This window comes from Brachyistius frenatus, unplaced genomic scaffold (assembly GCF_029030835.1).
Source record: "Brachyistius frenatus isolate BFR_SWC_R1_liver_20210118 unplaced genomic scaffold, ASM2903083v1 Contig_138, whole genome shotgun sequence".
Classification (NCBI taxonomy): Eukaryota; Metazoa; Chordata; class Actinopteri; family Embiotocidae; genus Brachyistius; species Brachyistius frenatus.
In genome coordinates, this window is record NW_027210737.1 from 1,032,803 (window position 1) to 1,051,586 (window position 18,784).

Genomic DNA, 18,784 nt, shown 5'->3' on the forward strand with positions numbered 1-18,784 from the left:
GCAGACTAACAGTTCAGTCGCATTCACTTTGGGTTTTATCACCAAGTAGTGTGAAATTAATGCTTTGAATAAACTTCTGATGTTTACAACTTGGCTTGTCTGACGACTGGTGTGCGACTTTTGTGTAGCATTCCCAGAACTCAGCTATTTGTAGTTGTGGCTGTCTATGTCATCACAGCCAGTTGCCTAAGACAGTAAGTATTAAACCAGAATTATTCTTTAACAACTACTGCTGGCATCCCTCTAGCAAAGCAGTTGCTCTAGCAGAATGAGTCATTGTTCATGTAGCAGCTTCCACTGTCAATGTAAAGTTAATTTAGCCATTTTAAATTGGCTCATTTTTTTAAATGAATAGGCAAAATTATTAAATCATTCCACCAATGGGTCTGGTAAGAGTGGATAAGCACCTTTTCATGGTCAGTCTTTCATGAACCATTCCAGTGGAGACCATTCAATTCCAGTCATTACCTGCTGATGGCATTAAGTACTAGTATTCTACAGAAAAACTGATATTATGTATATTTTAAAGTGCTTTGTGTAGACAATACCATTGCCTTTCAAGCACCTGGAAACTAAGTTATTCCTTGTACAATACTACTGGCCTGACAAATACGTAATTACTGTTAAATCACTCTCTTCCAATGAAATGATTATACTAGAATGCAATTATAGGTTTAAGCAACTTCAACAGAAAAGTCCATTTAGGGGTGCAGCTGATAAAGAGCAAAAACAGCTGACGATTCCATCCACACAGATGCAACATATAAATTAGCTGTGTGTGCGCAGCCTTGAATGTCATTAGCCTCATATGGTGTTACAGTCCTGGGAACTTTTGCAGGTCCAGACTTGGGAAAGCACCACTCAACCTAATAAGGGTTCTAGCAGCTATATCAGAAATTATGGGAAAAGTTATGAAACATACGAGTGTGAGTTTAAGATTGGTAAAGAACAGGGAATCGGATTATCTGACATTAATCACAGAGCACAGGTGGATAATTTCTTCCCATCAGGAGCAACCGGGCTTCAATGAACTGACTCCAGTGACTTACCCTCAGTAGCAGCACGCAAGAAATGTAATGGCAAAATTACTATTAGTACCCGTGTTGCACATTTTGTTATGTGAAGAAAACTCAGTTTTATTTTCTTCTTTTGAATACACACTTCAACAGAAAATGTTTGCAGTTGTAATGACTACAAATGTACAGCAATGTGATAATAGATGGATAGCAAATAAGGATGAATGACTGCAGAGTTGGTTGTGTAAGGGTTTAACATATTGGATAAAAGTAGTTGTCAGAAAAATTATAATTTACCCATCATAATTATAAATTTAATGTTGTTAAGAACGCTTTTTAAGTTGGAGTTTTGTTAAGCAAGTTCATAGTTAAGCAAGTTAGCAGGTGTTTGATCCTAAACTAAAGAATTAGCTTGAGAGAAATTGACCTGATGATGATGCTTGATGTAAATTCAGAGGATTGGTAATATGGTAGGAGTTTGTCCTGGATTGGAACATTAATGTTAGTTACAAAATTACAATTCATCAAATACTTGTGAAGACATTTCACTCAGAACCTGAAGAATGTCTGCAAAACATTTTGTTGCACTAAGTCTGATAGATGTTGACCAATTTCATTGGACAAGTGAAACATTCACGTAACGGTGACATTTCAAGGGATGACCAAAGTCATTAGTGTTTATGCTTTGCCAAAGTACGCGATGCACCGTGGTCCCTACACAGTTTATGCCTGTACAAAATGTATTGATAAAAATGAATCAATTTTAAATCCCCATTTCACAATTATTTTTGAAAAGAAAACGTGCAGATTTTGGTCAAATAATGTAATCTGTTAGACTGGCAGCATACAACCTCCAATTGCCATGGAAAAAAGTATGTGGTGTAACTGTCACAGGAGCATATTTAAATTGATTGTGCTCGAAGTATAAAGTCAAAGACTGTATTAAACAGTGATTTATGTTTTAACTCAATATAGCTCTGATACAGCAATGAAAATGTCAACAGGAGGACCAGCAGTGTGAATTAGCCTACAGCTGCAGGCAGAAAGCCCGGATCAGCAAGAACCTGCCCCAAACACAAGTGACAGCTGCAGTCACAGATCTGACATCTCTCACTGGCAGTCATTATTTTCATTGGCAGGAAAAGAGGAGATACATGACGGGAGGAAAAGGATTTCTGATAAAACACTGTTCATTTAAGGTATGTACAGTATTGTAAGTGGTTAAATGGAGTAGTTAGTGATTAAAAACAATTGGAAAATAAATCTTTAATGAAGTATATAAACAAAAGGCTGAAAAGCTACGTAGCCATCTGGGCTGGTGTTTTCATCCATAGCAAGCTCTTTAAAAAGCCCAGCATGTTTATAGCCATAAAGTATTAGCTCCTCAACAGGCAGTATTGTCTCACATGTTCACCCTAGTTTCTGAACATGCTACTCAATGGCACAATTATCTCCATAACGATGGTCAGCATTGAAACTAATAGAGGGTGATTGTGCTCCCGCTGCCCTACATTAGCTATCACTCACTAAGACAAGCAAGGAGGCAACACACTTTTGAAATTAAATTGTTTACAGATTGCAAGTTGCTCTGTTAAAAAATTATAAGAAATGTGACTATTTCAATTACTTAATTAAATGAATGTAACATTACATTTAACTACATTTTCCAACAAATGTTTTAATCTGGTCGAAAAAGCTGATAAATCCTTAGAAAAAAATAATTGGCAGTGTAAACCTCACAACAGTACTCAACACTGATTACTGTCAATTATTTTAAGTTAAGTAATTTGTATTTATATTAAAGTTCTTTAAAATAATTAGAATTATGATGTTTGATGTTAAAGCACAGTCACCAAAACAAATCAAATATGTAGATCACAAAAAACCTAGTCAGACTATAGTAATGGAAAAATGTTCCCATAACCTCAAACCATGACTCTACTCCAAGCTGGGTGATGATAGAATTATCAATAGGGCTCAGTATTTTAAAAATTTTGTTTACACTAATTACCAAATACCCCTATTTTATCCGGTGATATGGCCAGCAACCTTGGCGTGGAGTAATTCACTGTGATTTGACTGGCTGACAAGAACTATATTCAAACAACAAAAGCAATCAAAAACCACGTTCAAAATCGATCATGTCCCGCACGTGTGTGTTTCCCCCCTTGTTAAAAACTTCTCTTTTTTTTGCTTCCCCTGCCAGAGGTCCTCTTTCTGTTAAAGGGGAGGTTGTTTTTCTTCCAGCTGTCGCTTGTGCAAATCGTTGAATTGGTAGGTTCCTCTATAATGTGTAAGCTTCTATGTAGGATCTTCCAGTGTTAAGTGATCTCTAATGACTTATTTTGTGATTTGGTGCAATAAAAACTAAATTAACCTCATCAACACCATCTCCAGTGTCTACACCCCTAAGGGTGTCATGTATCATGCAAAGCGTCACCCCCTTTAAACATAAAAAATATTAAATCACCTAAAATGGAAATCCCTCACATATTGCTGCTCTTGTATTTGTTAACTCAGATTGAGTGACCATTAAGGTATCGTCACAGTACTGTAGGTAGGTAGCTGGTCAGCCAAGGATGCTTTACATTTGCATGTTACATTATAGTAGACAAGCACACTGGTTAGTCAGTTGCTTACATTTTCTTAATTGTGTTTTTGACTTTCTTTTTATGGATATTTCTTTTTCATAAAAAGCATGATGCTTTAAACGTTTTTGAGTTGACACTCTTACTACAGCTCCAACGCTCCCTGCTTCAGCATGTGCAAAAACGCAACAGTTAAAAGAACCAGAGGTAGTTAATTAACATTAACTGTGAGCATGGTTGGCCTCCAGCTGGTTTGGAATTTCACATAATTTTTTTTTTTTTTTTTGTCTTTTAGGTTTCATTGAGTTCCTTGTTAGCAGATGGCTACAAATCAACAGTGTGCAAAACCTTGATATTTGCGGGAAGTAAATTATATAAATACACAATAACTGCATCTGTGTAAATCTACTTAATAGCCATCAGGCCACATGGAAGGAGGAAAGAAAGCATTTTTATACAGTTGTTTCCCCAATGTATCTTACCAGCACAACAAAATAAAGATGTGTGTGAAATGATTTCACTCCTTCAATAATGGGATTGCTCTTTTTGGACACACATGACCCTGCAAACTCCAGACCTCTCATCTGGTGTTCCTCCCATTTTTCCCATGGTTCCAACAAAAGATTGGCATTGGCATTTACAGGGATAATGAAAACCAGTGTGAGATGCGCATCCCACCAGCCGCTTTTGGATAGAAAGGTGAGAGAAATAAGAGCGGCAGCAGGCAGCCAATCTGTATTCATACAATCAACACATGTCTATGATGAAAAAGACTGTGAAAAGGTTGGAAATGAAGGCTGCTATTTGATGCCTTCATGAAAAAACATTCTTTCCTTAACACAGTGAAATATGGAATTCTTATTTTATTTGTAAATCCATTAGAAGACCTCCTGCTGAGATACAGGGATAACAGATGTTTTCCTATTTTCTGGTGCCATGCACTAAAATTGTTTTCATTTCCATATAATCCTTATGGATCGAGAGCTCTTGACCAAACCAACCTGATTTTGGATTGTGCATGTAAACGGCATCATTCTATTTCTGCAATGCAAACTTTGCGGAAAAAAAAACTTCAACCTTTGTACTTTTGACGTAAACAAATCTCTATTAAAATAATTTTGTGTTAAAACGTATAATTAGCAAAGTTGAAAATAGTGGTTTGATAAAATCCCAACTAGAGGTCTACTATTTTTTACTACTCTAGCTCTGGGGTATTCCAGTGATTTTATCTATATCACATGATCTTCATCTTTGCTCAGTTCTCATACAGATGCATCATGTTTACAAATGTCTATAAAACTTTTTATGAAACCATTTTTACCGAGCTCACATTTTGACATATATTTTAATGAGGAAGGAGTGAGCCCATGGAGGAAAACATAACCATAACTGGAAAAGCAGTGAGTCACGAGCTGTAACTTGCAACTCGTCCGATAAGAGCAAAGTTCTCCAAGATATTTTATGCAAACCTGATTGAAACAAAACAATGTCAGAAATTAACCTGTGTACAAGCAGAGAGAGTCGCAAATTAAGGCAGATTGAGGCTGCCCACCTCTGAGCCTGGTTCTGTCGGAGATTTCTTCCTGTTAAGAGGGAGTTTTTCCTTCCTTCTGTTGGAGGTTTTCTCCCTTAAAGAGGAGTTTTTCCCTCTTAGCTTATGTGGGAATTGTCGAATTGTTGGGTTTCTCTGTATGATGTTGCAAAGTTCTGCTGTAAAGGCTTTAATGTGTTAAGTGCCATGAACCTGTGTTGTGATTTGGCGCTATATAAATACAATTTAATTGAATTGAAGAGAATCTGATGATGTCACAGAGGAGAATCCGATGATGCCAGAGAAGAGGTTCTGATGATGTCAAAGAAGAGGAGTGTTCTTAGCAGGACAGTAGAAGTGCTTCAGAAGTGTCAGGAAACATTTCCAACCGTTCTGAACAACATCTCACAACAGTAGGTTCATTGTGAAGACAACATGAAGAGCAAAGCCAGTAAACTTGCACCTTATTTACTGTCAAACTTCACCTTCCTTTTATTCTGACTGTGTTTACTTCAAGTGGGAGTTTGGAAAGTTGCATTCAAATGAAATCCATTTGTTTAGTCCTTCACATGCTAACAGCCTGACCGGTAACATTGTCTATATTTGTCTATTGTTTGTTTATTTTAAATTGGATAGACATATCAAAACTTCAGATTACCTCTCAGCATTGGTAACATGTCCCACTTTTGTCCCACACAAATGCTTTTTGCCCCACATTTGATGTGCTGAGATCTGGTCACCCTAATCGGATACTCATTTCATCCAAGTACTTATCACATCCCTAATATGTAGTTCCACTACATAATGTATTTAAGTATTTACCAATTGTGCAGATATCTTGAAGGACTATTCAAAAAATGTTGTCTTTGAATACCATAGATATTACCACTGTTCAGCAGAGAATGAAGTTTGAGGCCAACCCACAATAGCATTGAGGGACAAATAAGCTAAAGCAGGATAAACATTTGCATTTGAATGACTGTTAAAAAGCTGGTGTAGCCATGTACATGTAGATCTGATGGACATATTGTAGGTTGGCCTGTGTAAATATGGTCAGAAATGCACTGCAGTATTATATTTTCATGACCTACAAATTATTATGTGACTCAAATATAACAATGGGAGTTTTTTCTTTGCAATACTTGTAACAGTATTCTGGGTGGAAAATAATCAAGTACAGCTCATAAATCATAAATGCAATACAGTCACACTGAAATTTACTTTTTCTAACTTTATATACTGTATTGTATTCATGATTATATTATTTGCTATAATGTGCAGTATTACACCTCAAGCAAATACACTGATTGTGTAAATATCTTGCTTATGTTTTATACCTAACCTGGTTCATATTGTGCTGCTGTTGTAACTGATAATTTACCCCTCAGGGATTGTTAAAGTTCATCTTAACTTATCTTAAACACCACAGGAGAAAAGAAAAAAAAACACATCATACATACATTGCAGAACAATGTCTATGTCATTGTTCTGCAGTTTCTTAGACAATGTTTTTTTTTTTGCCATTATACCCTGATATACCCTGATTGAGTAAAAATGTGCAGGACAGTTAAGGGTAATAAGTGTTGTGTAAGTTTATTTCATTGAAAGTGGGTACACTGAAAAGTAGTTTAACACAGTGAGAACATTTTACTGCTGTGTACTGTTAAACCACGCATCAGACTTACCTAATGACTTCAACCAAACTAATGATCCCAATGGCCACAAATCATCTCTACCAGCCTGTGGTGCCTCTGCGTGATAACATCGTTTTCTCTGGCAGTGTTCACCTTCGAACTGTCAACCTCCACAGGCTCAAGGGAAAGCAATATATTATTGATATCACTGCAGACATACTTGCCTGCTTACTTATAATCTCTGCAGCATTTCCATTCTTCTTCAGCACTCATTCTGTCACTGCTATACATTCAGTTCAACTTTGTGTGTACAGCTGCACCTTTCTTGCACTTCATTTTGTTGATTTCACCATTGTTTATTTATTTGCTCATCTTTCTATCATGCACATGCCAGACACAGATGATGTTGACAGCAGATTTTGATGAAACAAGGGGAGATGATGCACCCCAGTCAGTTTTTTTTATTTTGTTTTTATTTAAATAGGCAAAGAAAGCAGTAAAATAAAGTTGTCCACTAACTGATCACCACCAAATTTCTGAAAATCTTAAACTTGCACGTAGGGATAGTGTAGTGCAGAAATCAGAAATTAATCTGTAACTTCCATTTTATATTTGAGAAGAAAACTGCTTCAAATTACACTTAGGAATGTAAAAAGTATTTTTTGTCTTTATAGTTACAATAAACTTTTGTCGTGATCAAATTTCTCAATTTATTTTCTGAGTCTAATTGTCTGTAACAAACACCTTCCTACACCTAAAAAGACTGATTTGACATCAGAAGAGAGTTTGGAGAATAATGACCCATTACTCGTCCTACTGTGCTGGACTTTGGAATGTGCTGTGTCTCTAAATTTTAAGAGTACTAATACAGTATGTAAATAGGTGTAATGCTGCCAGAGTGCCCTGGAATGACATGTGTCAGGAAATGTAATGCTTGCATATTGTGAAATTCATATAAAAAAATTTTTAAATGTATAAAGATCCAATCATCACTATATGCCATCCAAGAGAGCCAATAAAAACAAATTAAATGGTTATGTTTTTGAGATTCAAAGAGTATTGAGCAATTTATAATGTCAACTCAAGCATTGAGTGACATGCAAGAAAACATTCCACCTTAGAGTTGCTGCCAGTAGCTTTGATCAGCAGCACATTGAATTAACTTTAGTGAACTAGTAAAGATGAAAAAGCTGCGAAAGATCATTCATTCATTTCACTTTTTTTGAAACATGTAAAAAGATTATGGCATAAGGACAATGCCGTCCTTGGCCTAGCTAACACAAACTGCAACCTAACTGGATCATTATGCAATGCACAATTTACTTTTCATAAACCAGCAAATTGTAGCAGTAGAACAGAAGAGGCTTCAGTGAATCAATGTCAGCAACAAAGTTCTCAAGCCACAATTGAAAAAAAAAAAATCCATCCACTTTACTGTAGACATGGCTTGTCCTCTGGGGAATAATGTTTCATATTATTGTATTTCACAGGAGCACACTGTCTTCTCTGTTCCAATCTTCACCCCCTTCCTTATGTGTTTCAGGCAGAACTGCTATCTGCTGTATTTTGACTTTGACTGAGTGCTTGCAGTCTTTGATCTACAGACACTATGATCAAAAGGAGAGCTGGTGTGGACATGACAGGGCAGTGTTTGTCCTGGGGTCACCAAAGGCCCCCTTCTGGCACAATAGAAGGTATGGCAGGAAAACAGATCTGTCTCTACATGATTAGATGGCATCAGACTTCCAAAAATAGCTGCTCAATATGACCGGATTTGGTACATTTTTAAGACCAGACCTCACATGTTAAGTGCTCCATGAAACAAATTAGACTGCATCCACAAAGGCATTGTGCAAAAAACCGAAAACACTATGTGGTATTTGGGAAATGTTTAGTTTGTATCCTAACAACAATGGTGAGAATGAAAACACAGCTACAGTTGGCCTGGTTTATTGGATAAAGATATGTACACGCATGCATCTTTCATAAGGCTTGTCAGAGTAGAGAATCCATCCCTTTCAGGAAGGGACATTACACAGCTCATTTGGGGTGTCGTGCTGCTACATGGAAAACGGCTTCACTACAGCAGTGCAGAGCATACATTGCAGCTTGTTAAATTCAATGTTTGGCTCTTGATATTGTAACAAAGACCTGAACCAAAACACGAGCAGATGGTTGTTATTTGTGTTTATTTTTTATTTATTTTAAGAATTTCAGTATGGACCACGAGAAGCCTTTTTATATTTTGAGATTCTCATATAAACATTGATGTGGATTGAATCCATTTGGATTGGAGATGCTCATAGCAGGTATATTGTGCATTCATGCACACACAAATCCATGTAGGATGGAAGAACCTCCATCATGTCACAGTTGCTTTTAATTAAAAACTTCAATCTCTAAACTGTCTGAGAATTGACTAACACCTGTTATATCAGCCATTGTGAATCAAAGGCCCTACAACCCGCCATCCCTTAAATCCAATAATCATAAAGTTCTGATTCCTATTCAGTGCCAATCACATTTAACATCTACCTGCCAGGAAGGAGACGATGCCTGTCAACTTCAGCCTCCTTAATGTACGGTCATTAGGGAAAAAAATGTCTTATTTATAATGATTGTATTACCTCTCACAACGTTGACCTTTGTATAATAACAGGATCCTGGTTGGCTGTAGATGATACTGTGCGTCTGATAGAAACGTCACCTCATGGCTTCTCATTTTAAAACAAGCCCAGAGAATCAGGCACGGGGGTGGAGTGGCAGTGTTCTTCAAAAATTGCTTCAAATCCTCAGTGATTGGCCTAGGCATATTCTCATTATTTGAGTACCTGTGTTTTCTTCTAAGGGATCCTTTTGAAACTATGTGTATTTTAGTCTCCAGACCGCCAAAATCATCTGGTGCATTAATGAAATTTATAAGCTGCTGTCCATCATCGTGCCAAAATATGAAAATACCCTGATTTTAGGCCATATTAACATCCATGTCTGCTGTCCTGACAATACTTTAGCCAAGGACTTCTTAAAGCTAGTTGATACTTTTAATTTCTCTCAGGCTCGAACAGGACCTACACAGAATAAGGGACATACTCTTGATTTTGTATCAGAGCATCAGGATCAGTGCTGTTAAGACAGTGTGGTATCTGATCACAAGTATCTACTTTTTAACACTTATGTTCATAATCAAATTATTAATACCACAGACCAGTCGTATTCCTGCATTTTTAACTCTGCTTCAGCTGCCAGTTTTTGCAATGCTTGTGCCTTCACCGATATGGGTTTCCACTCCAAACTGAGGATTAATGACATCACTACCACCTTCAATTCAATGTGTACAAATATTTTAGATACTGTGGCTCCGTTAAAATCAAGAAAACACAAAATGACACACCAGCCATGGCTAAACAGTCACATAAATTCCTTAAAGCAGTCATTTCGCAAAACAAAAATGGAGACGTTTTAATCAGCTTACAGACTTGAGGTCATTGAGAATTTTACTGAAAACTTTTAATCAAGCAGTGAAGATGGCAAGGGAACAATATTACAATGACTTCAACAAATATGGATCCAACCGCTTTACAATGTTGTAAGCCACACATCCAGTCCAACCCATACCACCCCACTCAGTTTTTTTTTAACCATCAATTGATAAATGTGAACAATTTAAGTCTCTTCTTTTCAGAATTCAAAACATCAGAAACAATATTTTTTCTACTTCCCTGACTGTTTCTAAACTTCTGCCGCCGAGCATCAACTGTACCGTAGCCTCTTTTAATAAATTAACAACTACTTATGTGACTGAGATCATTGCCAAAATGAACAACTCCACCTGCTTCCTTAACATCATTTGTACCAGCCTCTCTAAAGAAATGTTTGTCATAACCTGTCCATTCCTGGTAAATTTGTTTAACTCTTCACTCTCATCTGGCCTTGTTCTTTTAAAACAGCAGTTGTACAGACTTTACTTTAAAAAAAAAAACTACATTCAACCCAGATACTCTGAATAATTTATTGCAAAGGTCCTTGAAAAAATTGTGGCTGAACATATTATTTCTTTTATGAAACCGGACCCCTGGACTCTGCTCCATCTACAACCGCTGTTAACAATAAAATATTCTACTTTATTCTCACCATCTACGCCTCTGGTCTGCTATTGGGTCCTATCCTGTCGCATCACATAACACCCACTAGTGACATTTTAACAGTATATGGGGCGTCCAGGGGAGACCTGTGGAATGATTTAAATTTAGGTTCTCAGAACAAAACTAGTTCTGGGTTGGTAGAAACGCCTGTTTGAACTCGTTGTAAACAAAGTATAAGGAGCAGCTGAGTAAGGGAAGTCTTTCCTTTGTTCATGTGACTCATCAGATTTTTAGCAGATAGAGCATATATAGCTCACGAGCTAATGGTTAGCTACTGATTAAATATGCATGTGTTGAGCATCAGTTCATTGTTGTTCACATAAAAGAAGCTTATTCTGTGGGTTTGGGGGAGCTCAACTATGTGAATAACTGTTACAGCATCCTAAACCTACATGTACATGAGTAGAACAATATAAAAGAGGAGAGAAGTAAAAGTTAAACTGGAAGTTAAACTTCCAAACACTTCAAGCAGAAGTTAAATATATGGAAAGATATAAGGGAGTGATACTATATCTTCTTGAAATCGACTGAGAATTTACTCCCACACCTCAAAAAGAAAATTCTGCCTTATGCGGCCATAATTAAAGTTACACAATTGATATGAAGATGGCTTCAAGCCAAGCAGAAGTCTAGCATTTTATACAATTAAGGAATAGGGATGTCGTAGGACCCTTCAATCAACCCAACTTTCCATCATCTGTTTTTCAAGTGTCAGTTTTGTAGGGTTTACAAAAATGTGACATTCATGTAGATGCTTCTTAAAGGTGGATTAGTTCTTGCAGCTTGGATTAATTAGCCTGCTGCTAAATTGTCTCAGAGTCCCTTCAAATGTTGTCTTTCACAATGTCAGTTGGTACAGATGAAACGACACACCGACGCACTGTGATTAGTACATGTAATAACAACCTATTACAACTCTGACCTCTGCAGGCCTCCTTCCCCACCTCCTTCTCATACCCATTGTGAAACCCGCTAGTCCCCCACATGTTAAGAATTTCTCCTTTGTTCTTAGGCAAGCAATAATGTGACAGAGGCAAGCAGGGACGGTTGGTCCTAATCACAATGTAAACCAAAAACACAGGTACTGTGACCAACACGTGTATAAAAAGCACCCGGAACTGTTTCTCTTCTAAAATGATATAACATTTTTCCCCTGCCGCTTTAACTGGCAGTTACAGAAATAAATGTTGTGAGGCAACACTGATAAAATGTGAAAAATGAATTAGTCTGTATGTACGAATCTGGAAAAATAGTTGCAAACAAAAATTTCCTCAAGGTGGAAGAATGTTTATTAACAGTCACACCTTGTCGTTCACGAAAAGGTATATTTGGAAAAAAAAAAGATGTTGTATTTGGTGTTGCATTTCTGATGGATGATCTCTGAGCTGCAAGGAAATATGAAGAACCATCATGCTTTGAGTGGCTGGCGACCTTATCAAGACTCCTGAGGGCCTTGCAGTACTGAGGTTGATATGAAAAGGCTTTTGAGTGAGAAATATCAGGCCCGAGGGAGACGGAGAGGAGGCACATAGCAACTGGGTGGAGAGAAAGGACAAATGGCATCAAAGAGATAGCAGGGTGACTCTTTCGCGAAATCTCTCCTTTAGATGAAAAGGCATTAGTCAGCCAGGACCATGGAATGGAGAGGCTAACATGATTGGATTTGGTTGGGAGAATTGGGGAAATACACTCCCTAAGGATAGGGGTGAAAGGGTGGGGCTGGTGAAAGAAAAATGATGGACAGAAGAACAGAGTATGAGGATGAGGATGTTTATGAGGGCTCAAGGCCTGCTGAGGCTGGCGTCACCAGCTTTGCAGTCAGGATTGGCACTAATCCACTTGTCCTGATCTGATTATAAGACTTTGCTTGGCAACATGGGAAATGCCAACTGAAGATTCAGCTCATCCTCGGCTCTACCTGTTCTTTCCATTTCATTATTGTTTCAGCTGAGGCTCTCAACTGTTGACATATGGTCGACGATAAAAAAATAAACACAAATGGCAGTTATGGTCCATAGTAACATTCTGACCTAAATATAGTATCAACTAGAAAATAAATCAAATAAAAAGTGTCCATTAAGACGTAATCATGATTAAATAAAGCATTAAAGATGTGCTTTTTAAAAATTAAATCCCATCAAGTAATACCACTTTTACCTTTGGAAGGTGAAAGTGAGTCACTGTAGCATACAGGCCCTCAGTTTGGTGCTTCACAAATATCCGTGACCCATCAGATTCTGCGACCTACGGTGTTGGTTAGGTTAGTTAGGTTTAGGCATGAGTAAAGAGGGTAAGAATATCAGGAATATGTGATGGGTCATAGATTTCAGTTTCAGCAATTTGATCGGATTTATCGATTCTTGCCCGTTGGTCATATCTTTAACTTGTGATTGTGAAGAAAGATTGTAAGAACTCAACAATGTGTAGACAAAAAAAAAGAAAGTGGTGCTGATCAACTCAGCCAACTGTTTACATTCTAGCTTGCTTTTCTTCCTTTTCCTCATGATAGCTGTAGCAAGAAAACAGCCACAGCAAAACCAAATATAGACACCATTCTTAACCCTTGTGTTGTCCTTGGGTCAAAATGACCCGCAGCTGTGTTCAACCAAGTTCTATTTTATTTTCATATTTTTTGGGATCATTGGTGACAAGGAGGCTGTGAGGGTTTCTTTAAAGAATGATGACCAATGATCCCAAAAAATATAAAAATATAGAAATAAAATAGAACTTGGTTGCACAGCTGCGGGTCATTTTGACCCAGGGACAACACAAGGGTTAATGTATTTTGGTGTGATTTGTGTTAACTGTTTGATATGTGGTTCAGAGCTATTGTGACGAGCTAAATTAGTTTATCATCTAGCTCTCTACCAAACTTTTATATTTCAAACAAACCAAGCATACTGACATTGTTTTGAAAATTCTAAAGAGATATTTAGTGCAGCTAATAACCTAGCATACAGCAACAGTGGGTTAACTAAGGAACAATTTTGGGACCAGACTGCCCGCAGCACTATCTCATGTGCACCTTCAATGACAGGCACCCAGAGACTGCCCATAAAGAGGCAGCATTGGTCACTTTTTGATGATCCAACCACCCACGACAAAGCAGCCCATTGGGATTTAGCATCCCTGCTGTTATACATTAAACTGTCCTCATAAGTTATCACCACATAACCACCTTCAGCACTAGTAGCAGTTGATAACAAACATTGAAAAAACACATATTATTTTGCTCGCTAAGTATTGCTTTCCCTAGCAATATCAACTCTTGTTTTGCTTCTGTTTTTTTCTGTACAGCCATCATTGTGTTTGCTGTTATATTCTGACTTCTCTCTGACTGAGACCACGAGGACAGTACACCAAACCACCTGTGGAAGAAACCTGTCTGCACCCCAGGCATGTCAATCAAGCTGACACAACCCCAAATATAACACTATTTGAGGCCTAATATCTAATTAATTAAATCAATATTTTCAGATGGACCACCAGAACACTGATGAGAAGGAGTAACTTTGGCGAATGAAATCATATTGACGCTTTGAACAAATGTGTTTGTCTGTGAATACAAATGCAGTTTAAGTCTTGACATGCAAAGAACAAATTAACATGATTCCAGAAACGCTGCTGCCTTCTTTGAGCCTGAGCTCATTTAAGATGGACTGAGCCAAAGTGAAAAGCTGTCCTGTGGTCTGACAAATAAAACTTTGACAATCTTTTAGGAAAATATGGACACTGCGTCCTCCAGGTTAAAGAGGAGAGGGACCACCCAGCTTCCTATCAGCGCATAGTTTAAAAGCCAGCATCCATGATGGTATGTGGGTGCATTAGTGCACATGGCATGGGTAGCTTGCACACCTGGAAGGCCCCATTAATGCTGAACGATATATATAGGTTATGGCACAATATATGCTGCCATCCAGACAAGGTCTTTTTCTGGGAAGGATTCGTTTATTTCAGCAATAGAATGCCAAACATCATTCGGCATGTATTACAAAAGTATGGCTCCATAGTAAAAGACTCACAGGAGCTAAACTGGCCTACATGCAGTCCAGAACCGTCACCCATTGAAAACATTACCAAAAATATGACAAAGGAGACCCTGAACTATATCGGGCAAGAATGGGACAACATTTTACTTTCAAAACTCTAGAAACTGATCTTCTCAGTTCCCAAATGTTTACAGGATGTTGTGAAAAGAAGAAGTGATGCAAAACGGTGGTAAACATGCCCCTGTCCCAACTTTTTTGAAATGTGTTGCTGGCATCAAATTCTAAATGAGCATGTATTTTTCATAAAACACAGATTTTGTTTGTGGTCTATTTTAAATTAAATATCAGTTACACGATTGGCAAAACATCACATTCAGTTTTTATTCACATTTTATTCACCGTCCCAACTTTTTTGGAGGTGTTATACAATGTTAGACGACACTTCTTCCTCTCCCTCACATGTTGGACTAAGTACAGATTGGATGTGACGGTGACTCACTATCCCATCCTGTGATGCAAGTGGTATCACGAGATAAGAAATGTTGGGGTCAGCCGGTTAGCATTGTAACCTCGGTAGATGTCTCTATAACACAAGAAATAGCAGTGTTGACATAATGTCAAAGACATCTATAAGAGTTGTATGTGAGCCAACAAACAATTTCTTCAAACCTGCAAATTTACAAATAATCTAACTGCAAGATAAGCACCTTTTTATTCATTGTGCATGAATGTGGAGTTTTCCCATTCTCATATGATCACCATAAGTCAGCAGTGGGGGGCCAGGTTGTGAAAATATTGATATTAGGGTAAAGTGAATAAAGGTCAATGCAAATCTCTTTTCAACTTAATGAAAGCTTAATAAAAGTCAGATATTAATCACATAAACCAGGATATTATGAAATTAGAAGATTATTAAATTTAGTTTTTAATGTTCAAGTGGGTCAAATAATGAATTGCGGATTTATGTTGTATGATAGGGGGTACTGAGTAAAGTCCAAGTCCTGGTTTAGTCCAAAGTTGAATAAAACACACTCAATTTTTCACACTTTAAGTTTTGAAAAAACAAAATTGTTTTTTTCCTTTACTGTACTGTCCTTTTCTGTACTTGTATAGCGCTTTATCACCTTTTGGTCTCAAAGCGCTTTAACATGGTTTTTCCATTCACACACTAATGAGACAGATCACCATGGAGGGTGCTGCCATCAGGAGCACATTCACACACTGATGGTATACCATTGAGAGCAACTTAGGGTTCAGTGTCTTGCTCAAGGACACTTAGGCATGTGGACAGGAGGAGCTGGGGATTGAACCACCAACCTTCTGATTAGTGTTCAACCCACTCTACCAACTGAGCCACAGCCTCCCTAGGCTCCATATCCCATAATGACAAAGGGAAAATATGTTTTTATGATGATTGACAAATGTATTAAACTCAAAATATCAAGTTTACAAAAGTATTCAGATCCTGTGCTAGGATTGTCATGTGGCAAACTGAAGAGCAGAGTTGACAAAGGCACAGACTTGCTTATATCAGGTCCCATAATTCAGACTGCATATGAGGACAAAAAACAATCCATAAAGTCCAAGGAACTCTCTGTCGATCCCCACAATAAAACTATGATGAGGCAATGGTATAAATCCATATATAAAGCTTTGAGTGTTCCAGGAGCACGTTGGGCTCAATAATTGTGACATGGAAGAAGTTTGCAAGCACCAGTATTCTTCATAGAGTTGGCTGTCAAGCAAAACTGAGTGATTCTAACAGAGCTTCAAAAGTCCTCAGCAAAGATGGGAGAACCTGCCAAAAGGTCAACCATCTTGGCAGCACTCTTTATCGTAGAGCAGCTGGACAGAAGCCACTCTGAACATATGCCTGAGCACTAGGAGTTTGTCAAACTACATTTAAAGGACAGAGAGCATGAGGACAAATATATTCTCTTCTCATTAACAAGAACTGAACTTTTTTGGCAAAACTCCAAGCACTACACATGATGATCACCAAGCAGCAGGAATTACCTGCTAATGCCATCCCTGCTGTGAAAAATGCTGGTGGCAGCATCGTGCAGTGGGGTTGTGTCTAATTTGCAGGAATCGGGAGACTTGTCAGAAAGGAAGGGAGAATGAATTCAACCAAATAAGGAGAGGTCCATGAAGAAAATCTGATCCAAAGTGCAGCAACATGAGACTGGGGTGAAGGTTAGCCTGTCAGTATCACAGTGAGCAAATGTATACAGCTAAGACAAAACTGGAGTCGCTTCAGGACAAGTCTCTGATTGTCCTTGAATGGCCCCTCCAAAGTCCACACTTAAACCCCATAGAACATTTGTGGCGAGTCAGTTCACAGAGGCTTCTCATCTAATGTAATGAAGCTTGACATGATCTGTCAGGACAAACAGGATAACTGGCCAGTTCCAGGTTTGATACACTTGCAGATAATTATCAAAGAAGATTGAAGCTACAGTATAACGGCTGCCAAAAGTAGTTTTAAAAATAAATAAATTAAGGGTCTGAGTATATTTTTAAATTGGAAATTTCCGTTTTTTGTTAATGGGCCCTATTTTCGTACCCGGTGCAGCACAAATCCAGACTCATTGAAATGTTGATGTGGCACAAGGGGATATGCAATTCTTGTAGATCAATATAAACCCAGCTTTGCCAAGATGGGTTGAACACCACAACAGGGTGTGTGTCATTAAAGATGCACCCATGCAGTGAAGTTTTGGTGCGAAAGTTTGCTTCGCACCTCTGCCAGTGGAGCACACATTAACAGGCCTATCCAAAATCTCGCAGACAGGTTTGGTGGGTGTTCTACGTATTCAAATTTCACATACATAAATAATTAAAACAACAGCTTTAAGTGTGCCTAATTTAATTATTCTCTATCCTCAACATAGTTCCAGCACCTGATTTCAGTATAGGGGATGGGTGTTCTTTGTTCACTTTTACATTTTAATTAATGCCAGTGTTAGGCTAAGTTCTCTCTAGATTTCTCTATTAGAGCGTGAGAGTAGTGCATTTTATTTTCCACACAATTGTGAAACCTTAGGAAACCATAAGAATTAATTTTTTGAGAAGATATAGTTGTAAATACTTATCACAGCTTTTTGACCACAAGGTTGTCTAAAGATTTATATATTTATACTTTTAGAACCAATACTTATTAAAGGTCTCTTTTATAAGAAACTAGCAAACATTGAGTATAGAATTATGGGAATTGTTGCTGCTGTGGTTTTTGAAAGAAAATAGTTGCCACAACCATGACAATTTCTTCTTTTTTTTTACCAATTGAAGCCAGAGGACATCAGAGGTTAGAACATGTCTAAGTCATTCAATATCACATTATTTCCGGCGCTAACGTTTTGTTGTTAACATAAGTTGTAATGGACAATGTACTGCATAACCTAAGTATTGCAATGGACTAGGAGGACATGTGTAATTGACTCTTGTTTCCTTTCCATTTTAAGAAAAAGAAAAGTGAAAACAAATTAAAAATGAACAAAAAAGACAAAGCAGCTTGCATTTATAATTGCTGAATGGGTCAAACTTTTAAACTTAGAAATTTGAAGTAAAGTTGTAACTTATAACGTGTAAAGTTAAATTAACTTGAACTTGATCAAACAGATTATAAACATTTTTACATAAATTACCGAAAAAATGGTTAATTCTACAAAATCATGGGACTATATTTGTTTTGAATCAAGAAAGTAAACGATCAGTAAAATTTTATAAGAAAACTGACAACAACGAAACTGGTTACAGAACTGAACAAGCAGTGCCTTTGCTGATCTGAATAATCATTAAACTCATCATGAAAATCTCTGAATATTCAACTGAGCTGTTTCCTCTGCCTGCAAGGTGAAGATGAGGGTTTGTTTGCCTGGTTA

At 37.5% G+C, this 18,784-nt stretch overlaps 1 protein-coding gene across 1 annotated transcript in view; it reads right to left on the reverse strand.

The window, feature by feature from the left end:
• Positions 1 to 18,784, reverse strand: part of thsd7aa (thrombospondin, type I, domain containing 7Aa) — a 143,602-nt gene that overhangs the window by 93,944 nt on the left and 30,874 nt on the right. The gene's annotated exons all lie outside the window — the stretch shown is intronic.